This window comes from Haliaeetus albicilla, chromosome 17, assembly GCF_947461875.1.
Source record: "Haliaeetus albicilla chromosome 17, bHalAlb1.1, whole genome shotgun sequence".
In the NCBI taxonomy this organism is placed as follows: Eukaryota; Metazoa; Chordata; class Aves; order Accipitriformes; family Accipitridae; genus Haliaeetus; species Haliaeetus albicilla.
In genome coordinates this window covers 11,742,281-11,758,055 of record NC_091499.1, presented here as the reverse complement: position 1 = coordinate 11,758,055, position 15,775 = coordinate 11,742,281, and positions in this window count along the sequence as shown.

Genomic DNA, 15,775 nt, shown 5'->3' with positions numbered 1-15,775 from the left:
CCCAGGCAATCTGTGATGGAAAACTTAAACTAGAAATTAGGTCATAAAATAAGTTCCACTGCACTGTTACGCCTCCGGTTCGGTGGAGGACATTGGTGCTAATAATCTGTTATGTTGTTTCCACCCATTTAGTTTTATGGGTCTCTCAAAAAAGCAGTTGCAGATCAGATCTGCTATTATGCTCAGACACCAAAACAAACCCTTTCTTACCTCCTCGTTTTAAATCCCACGACAAGGATAACCTGCTCAGCAGCCTCTGACACGAGTAAGTCAACACTTGCAAATGTAGCAGAACAGCTCTTCCAGAATAACGACACTGTTATCAAACGCTGTGTGGGCATTTTAATTCCAGAAGAGCCGCTACCCCAAGACTTCTTCCAGAATAACTATTCTGGTAAATTTCCAACTGTAGGCAAGCCCTAAGCTTTTCAGTCACGACTGGAATGAATCATTCATTCCTTTAGGAAAATGCAACAATCCTGCATATAGAGCATCTAAATCTTTTTGGCTCAAAAAGCTACAGAGTCCAGAGTTGAAATGTGAGCAATTGCTGCAAGTTATAGGTAAACTCTTCTTCACCTGAATGGCTCTCACTTTTGCAAATGGTTTCACTGAAGTTAAGGCAACTGCTTAAAGGCTTAAGTGCATCTGAAGCCTGTGAAATGGAGACCAGCAGATTAATTGCATCAGGGAGTGGAATATCTGTGATGGAGGAGGCAGGCAGGGAGGTGAGTTATCTGCTCCTCAAGAGAGAAGCAGATAGCAAAGCTGCGGTTAGAAAACTGCGCACTGGTAGATCTGCTAAGAAGCAGGCAGCAGAGATTTTGTCCTCCACCTTCCTCCCACAGCATCACCTTGACCCGGCATGGTGCATGCTTTGGGACATGTGTCTGGAGTGATACCTGGCCCTTGCACGCTGCCCACCAGTGCAGCCCCTCTCTCTGGCCTTGGGCCTCACACAGAAGCTGTGTTTCAGCACCTGACATCTCACCGTGTTTCTCCCCGTAGCGCCCTACGCAGTGATATAGCCCTGGCAGCTCCAGCATGACCTCCATGTGGCAGGTGGAACCCCTGGAGCTGCGTCGGTGGCCTCAGCGCCTGTGGCTGCGGTGGCAGAGTACGCAGTACGCACCGCGTTACCCAGCCAGTGTGGTCCACGCTGGTTGGGTCACATCATCGGGGTCTCAGGTGCTTTGAGGAAAGAGGACGCAACCACAGCGTGCACCCTTGGGCATGTGCCACTTTGCAAGAGCTGTCCCATCGTTTCTCAAACTTCAACAGAACAGACCGTGCTCCAGGTCTGCTGGGGCGTTTTTGGGGGACACGGGTGGCTCCCATCTCTACTGTATTTGCGGAGGGAGAGTGGATCCCCACACAGATTATCCTTGCTGGGGTTTTCCTTCCCGTGGGCACTGCTTTGCTCCAGTGCAAAGCTGCTGTGCAGACTGACGATGTGCTGACTGGGAGACCAGGGACCCAGTGCAAAGTAGAAGACCCAGCTTGGTGGTATGGACATACCCAAAGGGACTCAGGATCACACCTTAAAACACAGTTTGTGGTCTACAAGCAAATCCCAGTAGGAACTCACATGTGTCTTAGAGATTGCTGGAAGTTTATAGCAGAGCAGGGAACACAACCTCCTTCTCCTAAGCCCTGTGCTGACTCTAAAGCATCCCCTCACTCCGTTCCTTTTTTATACAGTGGGGTCTAGGACACAGACTTTTTTTTTTTTTTTTTAAGAAGTAAAAATCCCTTTGCTAATATGGGTGCACAATTTGAAATGTAGGCTGAGGAAAAGAGGCACCAAACTTATTTGGGTGCTAAGAAGAAATACGCAGTGCTGGTGCTTCACCAGAAACCAGAGTATCGGGTGTCTCCACCTTATCACGTTCCTATAACCACTCCGATCTCAGGAGGTCACAGCCTGGCTTGTCCCTGCTGGCAGATCATGCCCTGGGCTTATGTAGCTCATCAAAAAATGAGCTACAAAATCTACCACCCTTATGATAATGCTGGCAGTTGCTGGTGAGGTAATCAGCTTGCAGCATTCGTTCAGCGAGAAGACTTGCTGGCTGCCACGCGATGCAACGTCAGCGCTGTCACCTGCACCTGAGCCACCTCAGAGGCGTTGGGAGAGCCAGGGCCCAGATGGGGGCTGTGCCCCGAAACACCCCCATTGAAAGACAACTCAGAGCGCTCGTAGCCTGACCTTCCTTCAGGCTCTAAAAGCTTTGCAATGCCTCACCCAAAGGGTTTGTGCCACAGCGTGCTTGCCCATCCAGGTTCAAACCTGCAGTGGGGCTGAGCTCTTGCAGGCAAAGGCTGCCCTGGGTACGGCTCCTCCAAGGAAAGGAGCTGCGCCCCAACTGGCAAGGGGACAAATGCTGCACCCTGGGCTGCAGCAATGCAGGACTGGGATGGATGTCATCGCATAGGTGGGGGCGCAGCTGAAAACCCCTGCACAAGGGGCTTCCTCACTGAGCTTAGCACGTGGACCGCACAGCCCCCCAGCAAGAAAACTCTGGGATATCCACAAGGCAGATGAATTCCCAAGGTGAGCTGTGTGATGGGTGAGACGTGTTTTTCAGCTTGGTTTTAACTTCTGCGAGTGCTCCCTCTTCCTGTATTTAGGCTTGAGGATGGCTAAATAAGAGCTCTCCTGTGTCTCGTCTCTCTTTTCTTTTCTCTTCTCTCCTCTCGTTGTTATCTCCACTCTCCACCAGGTGTTTTTGATGTTTTCAGTCGCTTTGGAAATCTGTCCGCGCCCCTTCCTTTCCGCCAGCCTTCTTGAACTCTCTTCTGTTTGCTGCTACATCATTTCCAAAGTATGATGACCACATATATATACAGCATCTAAAGGCTGATCGAAGCATTTATTTACATTATTGTATCAGCATTACCCAATAACACTTTCCATCTACAGTTTAGCATCTCTAAAGTAGTTTAGCAACTACTTTTTGGACCACCACTGACCAGCCACTTTCATTTCACTTCCCTTGATGGTACCTGTATATTCTTTCCTTGGAGTGAATACAGTCAATTATTTCTTCTATTCTGCATTGCCTCCTGGAGTTTTTACACTCCATTTCGTTTGCTGTAATGTTGCCCAGTTATCTTGTTGTGTCAAGACCTTTCTGATGTTCCTTGCAATTCTCTCTAGTTTTGACATGCTGCGGTAATTGTATTTTAAAATATGGCATTTTCCACTATTCCCTTACACTTCATCTACACTATATCAGAACATGATCGGGCCTGGATGCAAGGGAGGACCTAAAAAGGGGAAGAAACACCTGCTGCACAGAGCTGTGAGCCCCTTTGATATGAGCTCCTGGGCTTTTTATTTTTAGAAAAAAATAGGAAAAGATATTCCGAGGTCTGTGCAGTAATGCCTCATGTTATCAGTGCCGAGTTCCTTCTTCCTCAGTGGGTGTCCTTTCACATCACTTCTGATCTAATCGACAGAGGTTTTGTCTGAGAGACATTTCTGCTTTTATCTCATTGCTATAATTAAATTGCTTATCTTTAACAGAGGCTGCTGGTTTAGAGCATCCTGTTTTAGGAAAAAAACATATACTACACTAAAGGATCCTAAACAGGAGCTTACTCAGAGTAGCTTGTAGGCATCTTTTCATCTGTACAGCTTTGGTCTGTCCCAGTAATGCAGTGCAAACACAGAGGAAACCACAAGACTTGTGCAACTCATTTTCACACTTGTCTCAGTCATCCTCTAGAAAGAAGCAGACTGGTCTTAGAGGATTAAAAAAAAAATGAGAGAGGGATGGAAGAAATTTGGAGGACAGACTGGGTAAAGGAAAAAGCAAAATTACAACCAAAACAGCAGAAAGGATGGGGAAACAGTGTTCTGCAATAAATTGCTGAAAAAGATTACAATCCCAACTTAATGTTATTAGGATGTGGGATATCTTTTGACACACTTTTCACTGAAAAAAGCCAAAACATGTTTAGATGGCTATCTAAATACGTAAAAGTTTCCCATTCTTCCTTAATCTCAGATTGTCTTATTAAGAGCTCAAATTCACAAAAAAGAAAATCCTATTAAGCTACATGTACACCCAAGCAGTAATGTTTGCTTTTAAAGATCTCTCTCTCCTATGCACTCCCAAATCACTTAAGAGGCTTTTATTAAATTTCAGAGTTAGATAGCTTTCGTTTGCAGACAGCCCAGGAGTAGGAAATGCTGGCTAGTTAAGAGCAAGGGAAGGCAGGCAGTATTGAATCAGGAGATAAAACAAAAAGAAAAAAAAACAACTAAGAAAAATATGGTAGAGTTCTCCCTCTTGAACCAGCTGACAATATATTTCAAAATGATACAAGGTCCCTGTTTCATACAACCCTGTTACAAGACAGCAGCGCATGAAAGAGCAGAAGACAACACCACAAAACCAAACAGCACTGTAGGAAATTAGCTGGTTTTAATCAGCCGGTGATTTATGGTGACACAGCCAAGAGGACCGAGCCGTGAGAACAGTCATGCCACTCCAATGGTATGTATTTACTGAGAGGAGATGGGCAGGTTTTGCTGCTCTTACACTGAGGCTATAAGGACTAATACATGATCATCAGATGTTTGGGGGGGGGGTTTCTGGGCGACAAATAGGTAAAGATTCTTCTTTGTTACATTGGGGTAAATTCCCAGTAACTCCACTGACATTTTTAATTCATGGGTGGGCTCAATTAATTTGTTACATTATTTTCCTCATTACCGACTTATTAAGGCAGGCTACAAGAGCAAACGGCAGCATATGGATTTCTCGCGGGTGGGCATTGCCTCCCAGGCGGCGAGGTTGGAGCGGTGGCCGCTGCGCTGCCTGGGCTGCACTCCAGCCGCACCTGGGGGCTTTGCATAGCATCCTCCTTTCCTTACTGATTCAGACGGAGTGGGGCTGGAAAACAAGTCCCGGAGGAACCCGCTCCAACGTATCTGGTGGCGTATGAGGCATTGCAGTGAGGCGGATGATGTAATATCGATTGTTTCTTAGTGAGAGAGGAGGGGAATGTCAGCCAAAGAAATTATGCCTGTGAATAGCAGATGAGGAGGAAATAATGAGAGAATTGGTGGAGTAAATGAAGACATAAAAGCATGTAATACAAAGAAAGAAGCATTTGCTCTGACCCCCGTGACCTGCTGTGGTATTAGTGTACAGTTTTAGTAGCGTAATGATCATTAAGGCTCTGATGTCCATTACTAGGAGCATGGAGATTTCTCTCCCTCGTACAAGACTGTGCGTTTCAGTCTGGTATTAATAAAAATTGGTTTCACATGTCATTACAATTCCCCGGCTTAATCATCTTTGAGCGTATTGTGTGTTCAAATGTTGCCATTTCGGGCAGAGCAGTGAGCCAGTCATATTAACAGGTTGTTTTTTCCAGCATCTCAGTACGATCCCTTTCAGCATATGCGAGTGCTGTTACTGTGGCCTGTTGCAGCAGACGAGAAGTGAGACTCAGGGCTGCAACACAACCGTGTGACAGTTTACATTGATGAGGTTTTTTTTTTTTTTTTTTTTTCCTCCCTTCTGAAAAATAATACTATTTTTTTTAAGTAGCAACCCTCGGAGTGACCGTGTAACACGCAAAGGTATCAAGAAAGGCTAGTGAGGATTTTTCCAGTAAAACAAACTTTTTGCCCCAAAACCAAGAGGGAGATGAAACCAAAATTGGGCTGCAGAAGCAGGTCAGTTGCGGCAGGGTTGGTTCCCCGCCAGCTCGAGGTGATGCTGCTGTGAGGAGAGTCTCTCCCAGCCCCAGCTGGGCTCAGCTCTGCCGCAGGAGGCCCAAAGCTGCAGGAGCTCTGGTGCAGGCAGCGGCTCACTGGGATTTGGGGCTGCTCAGCTCGTGGCTGGGGGGATCCTCAAGAGACGGAGGCAGCTGTTCCTCTGTTCTGCACTGGGGGGAAAAAAAAGAATAGGAATGGTTTGATTTTTCCAAGCGACTTTTTTTTCCCTTTTCTTCCCTCCCCACAGATTTTCCTTTTCAGGGGGAAAATGACTCATTTTTCTGCCGAAACAAACTTTTGCAAATGTCAGGATTTCTTGCAGAATAGAAGTCCTGTGTTTCAACCAGCTCTCGGCAGAGACATTTCAAACCAAGGCATCTGCAGCATGTTTAGTTTCCTTAGTTATGTGCCATATGCATCCAGGTAGAAAGGGCAAGGGTCTGACACAGCTAATACAGCTTTTTAAAGTATCTGAGTCCTTCCTTGGCTTTTAAAGAAGTGAGGAGTGTATGTCTACAGCCAGGAAGACAGCAACAAGACTACGTCTGACCTTGCCCATCCTCCACCCCCCTTATCATATCAGCATGTTTCCAGTTTCTGCTTTCCATTGTTTGGAGAAAAACAGTGCTGCAAGGAAGGGGATGATTTACAGTGTACTTACTTCACTAATTCAGACTGTACACACAAGGCTAACAGCATATATCCTTTTTCCTAGATATGAATAGGGGCTGCCTAACTTCAATTTCCTCACTCTGAACAGTCAGTCTGACCTTCTGCTTAAGCTAGAAAGTCCCCTTCCCCTTCCAGGTCAGTAAAGCCCTGGACAATAGTCCAAATGCAATGAGGAGCCTCCTTCCTGGGATATCGCCTTTTCTTGAGGTGGTTCTCTGCCTTGCAACGTTTAGGACTAGGTCACTGAAGACTGAGTTGTCTTCTCTGGAAAGTGGCTGCACATTCCCCTCAAAACTTGTGGTAGGAGTAATTTATAAACCCATGGGACAAAACCACATCAGTTCTAGCTGGGCTTGGTCAAGCCAGTCATCCTGAACATCTCTGAAGATGCTACCTTGCTCCTAGAGGCTAATTTTTCTAGATGCCTCCCATCTATCTGAGAGCAGGTAAAGCCATGAAGCATCGACCTAATGATACAAGGATGCTTGCCTGGATCTGCAGAGTCTGAACGTTTTCAGCAACCTCCTCCTTTTCAGTGGCACGTGGAAAAAGTTTCATTTTGGTGCTGTAAGCAGGTGATGTAGCTTTTGCAATGCATTTGTCTGCACTTGGCTGTGGATGTTATGCTCTATACTGAAAGGGGCAGCCGGGTGGCAGCGCAGAAGGCTGCTTGTTTTGTTCTGGTGATTGTAGTTGGGATTGGGAGGGGAAAAAATGGGCTTTTCTGAGAGCAGCTCAGCTGGGGAAGTGCCTGGATTGAAAGGTAAGGCAAGGCCTATGGCAGAGATCTGGTAGTAGGGGCTGGCAGTGACACCTGGGACCGAGTCCTGCGGAGGGTGGAGAGCATGGGTGGGCTCCAGAGGCGATGGAGGTAGGTAGACAGAGACATCACCTGTAGATGAGAGACACAGGAGGCTCATGGAAGTTGCTGGCCCCACGGCAGGCCCTCAGGGAAGGACCGGTTGGCCAGGAAGGGGGGGATTGATTTCCCCCACTTTTCTTCTTATTTTGCCCTCCCCAGGGCTCTGAGCTTCCCTAGGTTGGGATTTGCCATTTCTTGTTTGGATTCCCGCAGACCCTCACTTTGGAGATGCAGCCCCCGCTGCTGGGGTGCTTGGTGATTGCTTCAGGGAAAGGGGAAGGAGATGACCACAAATCTCCCATGCCTGTCAGCCCAGCGAGATTTCTCTCCCTGGTGCCAGGTGGGATGCCGGGTGTCAGTGGGCAGGACCAGGCTGGCTGCCCAGCAGCATGTCCCAGAGCTCAGCCCACCCAGCCAACCTTTCCCCAGATCCTGGCAAAAAGATATCCTCTCTCTGAGCAGAAAGCAGCCCCTCTCCCTGGAGAGGGAATCCCTGCACAAATACCTGTTTGCAAAGGCATCCTAGCCCTTTCTTGCCCTGACAGGCTGCAGCCCCTTGGCCACCTCTCTCCTTCTGCACGGGAGAGGAAGGGGCTCACAGATACCCCTTCCCTTCCTCCACAGGCACAGCAATGTACCCCAAGCCTTCAAAAGCCATCCACTGAAATGCCACTACTTAGGAAAAAGAAACAGCAACAGGAGTGCTGAAGCTGGGACATGGAGGGTGTACTTAAAGGACTAACAGGCTTTATTTATGTCTGCAGGTACAGACGATCCGTCACTAGAAAGAGGGAGACACTGGATGGAACAAATAGTGGAGAAAAACAAAGAGAAATAATTATGTACACAGTATGCCTGTGGAGTGCATCTTAAAAAGAGTTATTTGGGACAGGCTGTACTGATGCTGGATTATAAAAAGGACTGGATAATTTTATAAGCAATATAATGCTTCTCTAGCGTGTGAATGTATCTCAGGCTTCAGAAAATAAGGTACTCGGCTTATAAAAATAAAATCTCCCACTTGTATCATATGATTATACAACTTGCTGGATCAATTACAGTCCAAATTTTTTTAATTTTGCATTTCCTCAGGCCTTGGGTACCACCCAGCACTGGCGGCTGAATGTGAACTATTAATGGAGGAGTGGTGAGCACCCTAATGGAAAAGATCACATTACCAAAAAAAAACCCCAACAGTATTGATTTGTTGTGTGTTCATCAATTTAGCCCCTTCCCTGACAAAAGTGAGGCATGCTGTGATCCCGCTGCTTGTCCTTCCCCTGTCCATCAGTCCTTCCCCCGTCCATCAGTCCTTCCCCCAGCCTCCTGGCTGCCGCACACACCTCAGACCACAGCAGCCACGAGAGCTGCAAGGGGCCACCTCTTCCATGAGGGCTGGTGTTTGGGCTGAGGGGAAAGGCCATTAGCCAGCCACACCGGCCTCTGCTTCTCTCCTGCCAAGGACCTCGGGGCTGCCGGTGGCATTTGGGGGGCTGGACAGGAGTGAGGGGTCCTGTGGCAGAAGCAAAGAAAAGATGGGGAAGGGCTGTGTGTACTGTCACAGGTTTAGGAGACATGAGCAGAAAGGGACATTTGGCTGGGGGAGGCTTGGAGGAAGCTAAAATTGGGGTATAGAAGCACAAGAGAGAAATCGCAGGAAAGAAAGGATGAACGTCTCAGGTATCCAACCATCCAAAAAACAGATGTACTCTTTCATGAATTTGCCTCTTTTTGCTTGGCTGCAATGATTTCTGAGGTGTTCAGGCTACTAAATCCCATTTCTTCCCATAACCCTGTGGAAGGAGCATATTGCTGCTGCCCTGCTGAAGCTGGCAGCCCCTCTTTCGGGGGGGCAGAACTGCAACTACCTTCACTTCAAACCCTAAAAAGGGAAAGATGGGGAAAAATCCCAGTGAGGAAGAGAAACCTGGGGAGAACACGACAAACAGGAGAGAGCCAGCATGACAACTTGTTCAAGCCCCTGCAAATGGGACTGCGTTGGGGGCATGGCCAAGGAGAAGCAAATGGGGCCACAACATCGCTACCCCTGAGCACCGCTGCCCTCCCAGCTCTCTCTCCAGATCCCTGGATCACGATGGGGAGCTGCAAAGTCACCCGAAGTCTTCTTCTTCCCCTCAGCCAAAGCCACCACGGAGTGCTGGGAGCACGCCTGCAGAGGAGGGAAAGCTGTCCTCTGGGTCTTCAGGACTAATTTGATATAGATTTTGGTGTTTGACGCGGAGCCGCTATTGACTGAAACTGGCATTACTGCTGGAGCGCTGGCAGCCAGGCACGTTTGTTAGCAGTCGCAATCGCTGCACGAGTGTTGTCATTCGGGTGACTGCAAAGGGCTTTGGCATGAGTGGCACCGTTTGGGTATTTCTGCAAATAAACAGTGAGGATGCTTGCAAAGCTGCTGGGGAGGGATGGGAAGGCAATGGGGGGGTGGTTGTGGTTGTGGTTTTCCTTGGTTGCATTAAATTTGGGGATATCTTACTGTGATATCAAGCAGGACCCAGCCCCCCATGGCTACTTATTTCCCAAGGTAGGTGGTATTGAGGGCTCCCCATGAACAGTGGGTCTGCATATCACAACAGAAAGAGAAACACTGCTTGCACAAACAGTTTTTAATCAAGGAAAGCAAAAAGCACAGCAAAGAAAAGCGTTCAGATTACGGTCAATCTTAAACACACATCAGGAGTATGGTCCGAAGCCCTGTGAAGTCAAAGAGATTTTCTGTCAAGTACAGCGAGTTTTTTGGATCAGGTTCCAAGTGCAATTCATCTCCTTTTTTCTCCTTGGTTCTTGTTGGGTTGGTTTTTTTTGTTTGTTTTTGGTTTTGGTTTTTTTTTTTTTAAATAATGAGTAGAGCCACATCAGCTGTAATGGATTGCTTCTCCTCTCTCTGCTTTCAGGAGCCAGGAAGAGAATCATTGAGCCGTATTCTCCTGCTCCTCTGCAGAAAGCAAATGGCTATCCTTGGATATCAATCACTGGGGTAAAAGCTAAGAAATGTTACCAAGGAAACGTTGTCAGGCCCATTGGCAATCTCCTTTGTTTAGTAAGTTTACCCATGAGCAGCATTTTATTGTTTTGAAATCAAGAAATGTTAAAATGAAATAAATACAACATCTTCGATGGACTGACCTGCTAGGCACCCTTCCTGGTGTAACCAACATCCAAAGTATATTGCTCTACTTTGATCCATCAAGTAGCTAATTCATTCATCAGCTTTGGATTCATAATCTAAGCTGGCCTTCTGAATAAATATAAAGTACATTTATCACTAGATAAAATGGATTATTTCTCCAAGCAGGTAAACATTAAAAATACTTGTAACCCAAAGCAAGAAAAATGAAGGACTGCAATGTGTCACACATTGATCCAGCTGTGAAGCATGAATAATAGCAAAGTGGATGCAAAAGAGACGGAGCTGACTTTGATTGGCGAGATGCTGCTTTTACATTGTGTGGGTGCACTTAGTACTCATGAAAGCAGGGGACTAATAGCATCAATTTCAGCCAGACCTCACAAAACAGGTGCTATACCACACTTCCATCATCCAGCACTTAACAACGCCCTCCAGCATGGACCAGCTCCACTTCTGTTGCCCCAGCCTGGTTTTCCTGATGCTGTGCTACCCACTGCTCAGCACCTCCTGGGAGGTGGCAAGTGCCCTCGGCTGCGAGTCACTTCAGTGCAAGCTGAGGGCACCCCGAGCCTCGTAGGAGGCATTCGTGCTTTGGCAAAAATTTTCTATTTAAATAGGAGGCTGTGCTGAGTGTTTCGTGATACACGCAAATAGAAACTCTGGTGCCACCGTCATCTCCTTCTACAGTCCTAGAGCTGTGGATCTCAGTCTTCAAAGGTGGAGGGCTAGTGCTATGTGGCAGTGTAGAAATACAGGTAAATGGCGACACTGCCCGGTTCAGATGAGCCGTTAAGAGTGCATGCGAAACCCCTTAGATTTCCCACCAGTTCACCTAAAATGATACCCATTCCTGGGCTCCAGGAGCTTTGGAGAGCACCTTTTCCTGCGGCCACATTCAGCATCCCTGCATTCCTCCCAAAATGGGCGTGGGGAGGCATTCGAACATGTGGGAAAAGCAAGGCCATGTGCTCATGGTGCAAGTGAAGAGAGGACCCCATTTTATGTGAGCACCCCAGCCAGGCCGGCCCTGCTCTCCCACAAACACAGCTGCTAGCTGCTGGGAGCCTGGGGCTGGCACTGGGTGGGAATGCATCCTCTGGGGTCACTGGGGCCCTAAGCAATGTTGTGCCAAAGCATCATCTGAAAAGACATCAATAAAACCCATTTTTCTTACCCAAGTGCTTCCAAGCATTCTAAACTTTCCCTCAGACAGAAAGGGCACAGTCGATGCCATAATTATTGCAAAATAAAAAGATTAAAATTGACTAATGTGTTCAGGCACCAGCATCAAGTCACATATCTATCTAGTTTCATCGGCACTTTCTTGGGCAGTGCAGAGGGAGGTGAAGCAGGCAGTCCTGCTCATTAACTGTAATATTCTCTGACTTATATCATTATTTGCCTTTTCTTTTTCATTTTGTCTTTAAGGACAGAGTGTCCTGGACTGCATGATCTCCTGTGAATAACAAAACTGGGCAGGGGAGGACTCCATTATCCTGGAAGGAATAAAGAAACAAAAAAGCAAGAAGTAATGATCTTTTCTTCTGCTGACTCAAGTTCATACAGCGTGATCAACCCTGCAACCACGGGCAGGCTGTGGGGAAGGAGTCAATCGGAGGGGATGCTCAGCTAAATGGTGACACCCCAACGCTGGAGCAACCCTCTGAAATCAGGCTGCCCTCTGCTAGCCCAGGAGGATTGAGCAGCTCACGATCCTACTTGAGGCTGGAGTGACTGTCACTTTTGGGATGCTGTGCCTGGGCTTTCATTAGACTTCACTCGTGTGCCTCCCGCAGTCTGCCGGAGCCAGCTGGCATTTTGGGTGTCTTTCAGAGGAGAGAGTTTACATCCATGCTAAATGTTGAGGAAACCTTTGCAGATAAGGTTGTGCATAAATGTCTGTCTGCTCAGGGGCCAGGCTTTGCTTTCTCCTTTCTTATTTTGCTTCCATTTGCTAGTTGAAATCCATCATGATGCTTCCTGATCTCGATCCAGACGAAGAGACTTTCCCCAAAAACACAAGAGTCTTCATGAGAGCCTGCAGTGAAGAGGAGATACTGAGGACATTAACTTGAGATGCAGGCCCTTGTCTCCTTTCCACCAAGGAATTCCTCTGCAATGGATGAAAATCACTTCAGTTTTGTTCTTTGCCTCAGCTTCCCATCTGGAGGACGGGGATGGGGAATACAGCACCTTTGTGCCTCTGAAGGAAGGCAACTACAGTGCAGATGCCCTCCTAGCCCTTTTCCCAGGGATGAGAGATCTTCCTCTCACAGCAGGAGTGTTTTTCTTCCATCAGGGCTGGCATGTTAGGTCATTGCTCTGGAAGGGCAGCCATCTCCCAGTAACCTGGCCCCTTCCCAGGCATCCCTTTGAAAAGCAGCCACAGCGTTAACTTATTGCTCCATCGAGACTCCCAAAAGTCACAGAGCACCGTCCCTTCACGGAGCTTAAACTGCTTACAGGCAGTGAGGGCTTCACCTCCTTGGGGGAACGATCTCCCTCTCGCAGAGGGACGCTGAGTGGCAAAGGCAGGAAGGGAACCTTCCGCGGCCGGGCAGGACACCCTAGCCATAGTTTGTGGGGGGGACAAGCTGCAGAGGACTGTTCACTTCCAATTTCCTTCTTTCCTCCAGGCTGGATGAAAAGCAATTCCTTTAGCTGGCAGAGGAGAGCCAGTATGCTTCCAGGCTATCATCGCTCTGCTCTGCTAACCCACTTCTTTTTTCCCCCTGCACACCCAAGTCCCCTTCTTGCCCCTGCAATGGCTGCAGGTGAGGGACAGACACTGCCTGCCAATGACTTGGTGGTGTGTGGTGAGTGATGAACGACTGGTAGCTGAGAGCAGACATACCTAATGATCATACCTCACGCAAAGGCAGGAAGGTGGACGACTGAGCGTGGCTAATACACAAGCAAACACAGCCTCAGCTTGGCTGATAACTCCACTTTCCTGCCTTTTGCTTGTGCTGATGCCTGGACATCATGAAAGCACGTTGGTGGCTCCCCTATTATAAATATGGGGGCTCTCAGAGATGCTAAAGAGCCTTCATAGAGATGCTGCTAAATTCAGAACAAATGCTTATTTGAATTAGCCGAAAACAGTACCATTTATCTTAGCGCTGTTCCCCCCTCTCCTGTCCCAACCCCAGCATCGTTTAAATGAAACATCCTCAAAGCGAGCTTCTCGTTCATTTGTATTGACGGTAAGAGGACACAAAACATGTCTCAAGACACCCATCACAGCTAGGTAGTCTCTCCTATTCTCTGTTGCTCTGGGGCCTTACCCTGCTGGGAACAAGTAACGCCTCCAAGCAGCTCTCCGTTGCAATTTTCACATGCCCAGCTGCACAATGTTGTGAGAGCTTGCTTTCCTGCAGGGGGAATTGCAGGCAATGAGCAAAACTGAGATAGAAACATTACAAATATTTTCTTAATCACACTAAACAATCAGAGGGAAAGGAGCCCACGAAATGCAGCAAGGGTTATAGATCAGGCATGGACAAACCAGGTGGGGGAGGAAAACGTGAGGAGTCTGGAGGGTGCTGAGATAAACTATTTCTGGCTCCTGACTCCTGCTGAAATCCCCCTCCTGGCTTTAGATGGCTTGCGGGGCCAACTGCTGGCAAGCCAGCTGTCTTCAGCCTCCGTGGGTGAAGGCAATGGCCCGGGAGAGGCTGTTCCTGTAGGAAAGGAAAGTGCTGAGCAGTGGAGCTGAGCAGGGCTGTGCCCAGGGATCCACAGCCCTCCTGCCACATCAGCACCTGGGGGGACCGCACAACCGAAATAACCGCAGCCATGGCACAACCAGTGCCCAGCTGAGCAAGGCACAAACAAGAGAAACTCCTGCACGGTATTTAAGCACCAGGAATGATTTCAGGCAGGTGTCTGCCGAAGGGCTTTGCAGCCGCCATCGGCAACGGCGAAGGCAAGGCTGTGCTGTGATTTTTCATTAGTTGATTGCTTTTACAGCCTCTGAACTTTACTCCTCTACACTTGATCATCTGGACTTTTATTTGTTAAAGGAGGCATGACATATAACCACTTTCCTAATGTGCACCGGGTTGGTTTCACCTGCTCTCGCCACAGTCCAAAGAGAGCCCACGTAATTATCTACATATATTTCTGCCTTGTTTTTTTCCACGGATACTGCTCTTTTATGTATGTAAGTGTTCATACGCCACCCAGTGGCTCCTGAGGCGTTGGGTACTGGTCTCACCAGTGACAGTCCCTCCAGGTGCCCAAATTTGCCTTCCCCCTGGAGCATCTCCCCAGTAGCAAGGACATGCCAGTCCGGAGCCGTACTCCCTGGGGGTCACAGGCAGCAACGTCCTGTGAAGCTCTTTCCAGACCTTGATGCACATAAACCTCATTGCTTGCTTGCTCACGTAACCACATGGCTCGCTCACCGTGTTCCGCTGTCTCGGGGTTTGGCATTGCGCTGTCAAGTTAGCACAAGCCGGTGGGGTGCTGCTATGGGTACACCGTTTCCAGTTGTGCGCGCCCGTCATGCACACGCGAATGCATTCTGCCAGCTCACCTGGGCACGTGGTCACAGCCTTAGTTTTCAACCAGCCTTCAATCAAATTAAAATAAAGAAAGAAATCCCCTTTGGCCAAACTCAGGAACATCCTTTCCCAACCATGTCTAGCCATGAGTCTTTCAGTCAAGCATAAAAACACTCTGTGCTATGGCCCCCGGCCCCTTATCGGGTCTCCCTGTTCACGCCGCCTTACGCTGCTGGTCCTGGGCTGACCAGGCAACTACAGGGGAAAGCTGAGAGGAGAAAAAAAAGTACCAACAGACAGCTGTAGTCAGCTCCATCCCCTCTCCCAGTCCACCTCCCTCTTGTTCTCTATCAGGCCCCCCCCTTTCCTTGTCTCCAGCCCTTGGAGCAGAGGCCTAGACCACAAAGAGATTTGGGTGGGACCTCAGTTTCACCTGAGCTGCCATTCCTGCCTTTATGTTGTTTTTTCCTCCTTCATTATTTTCCTATAAAACAAAGTCTTACACTCATTACCGACCCCTTCAAAAGCCAATGGCAACCGCAAAGAGCTCTCTGGCAAGATTTACATACCATGCCATCCCGTGCAACAATAAATTTCCTGGCTGACTCTCTGCTTCTTACATTCATCAGACCCTGCTAACTTCATGCTTTAAGAGTATGCTCTTTGATTCGACGTGTAGTTATTGGACATTACACATTCATCTCATTCATTTCCTTCTTCCCCAAGGGCATGTTCTTCACCATTTGTTGCCATAAAGCTCAAGGGCAAGAAGTCATTTTTCTTATTTAGCCTCTGCTCTATTATTTTGCCCTGCCGTTTGCTGTCGAATGCCAGAGATGAGATGC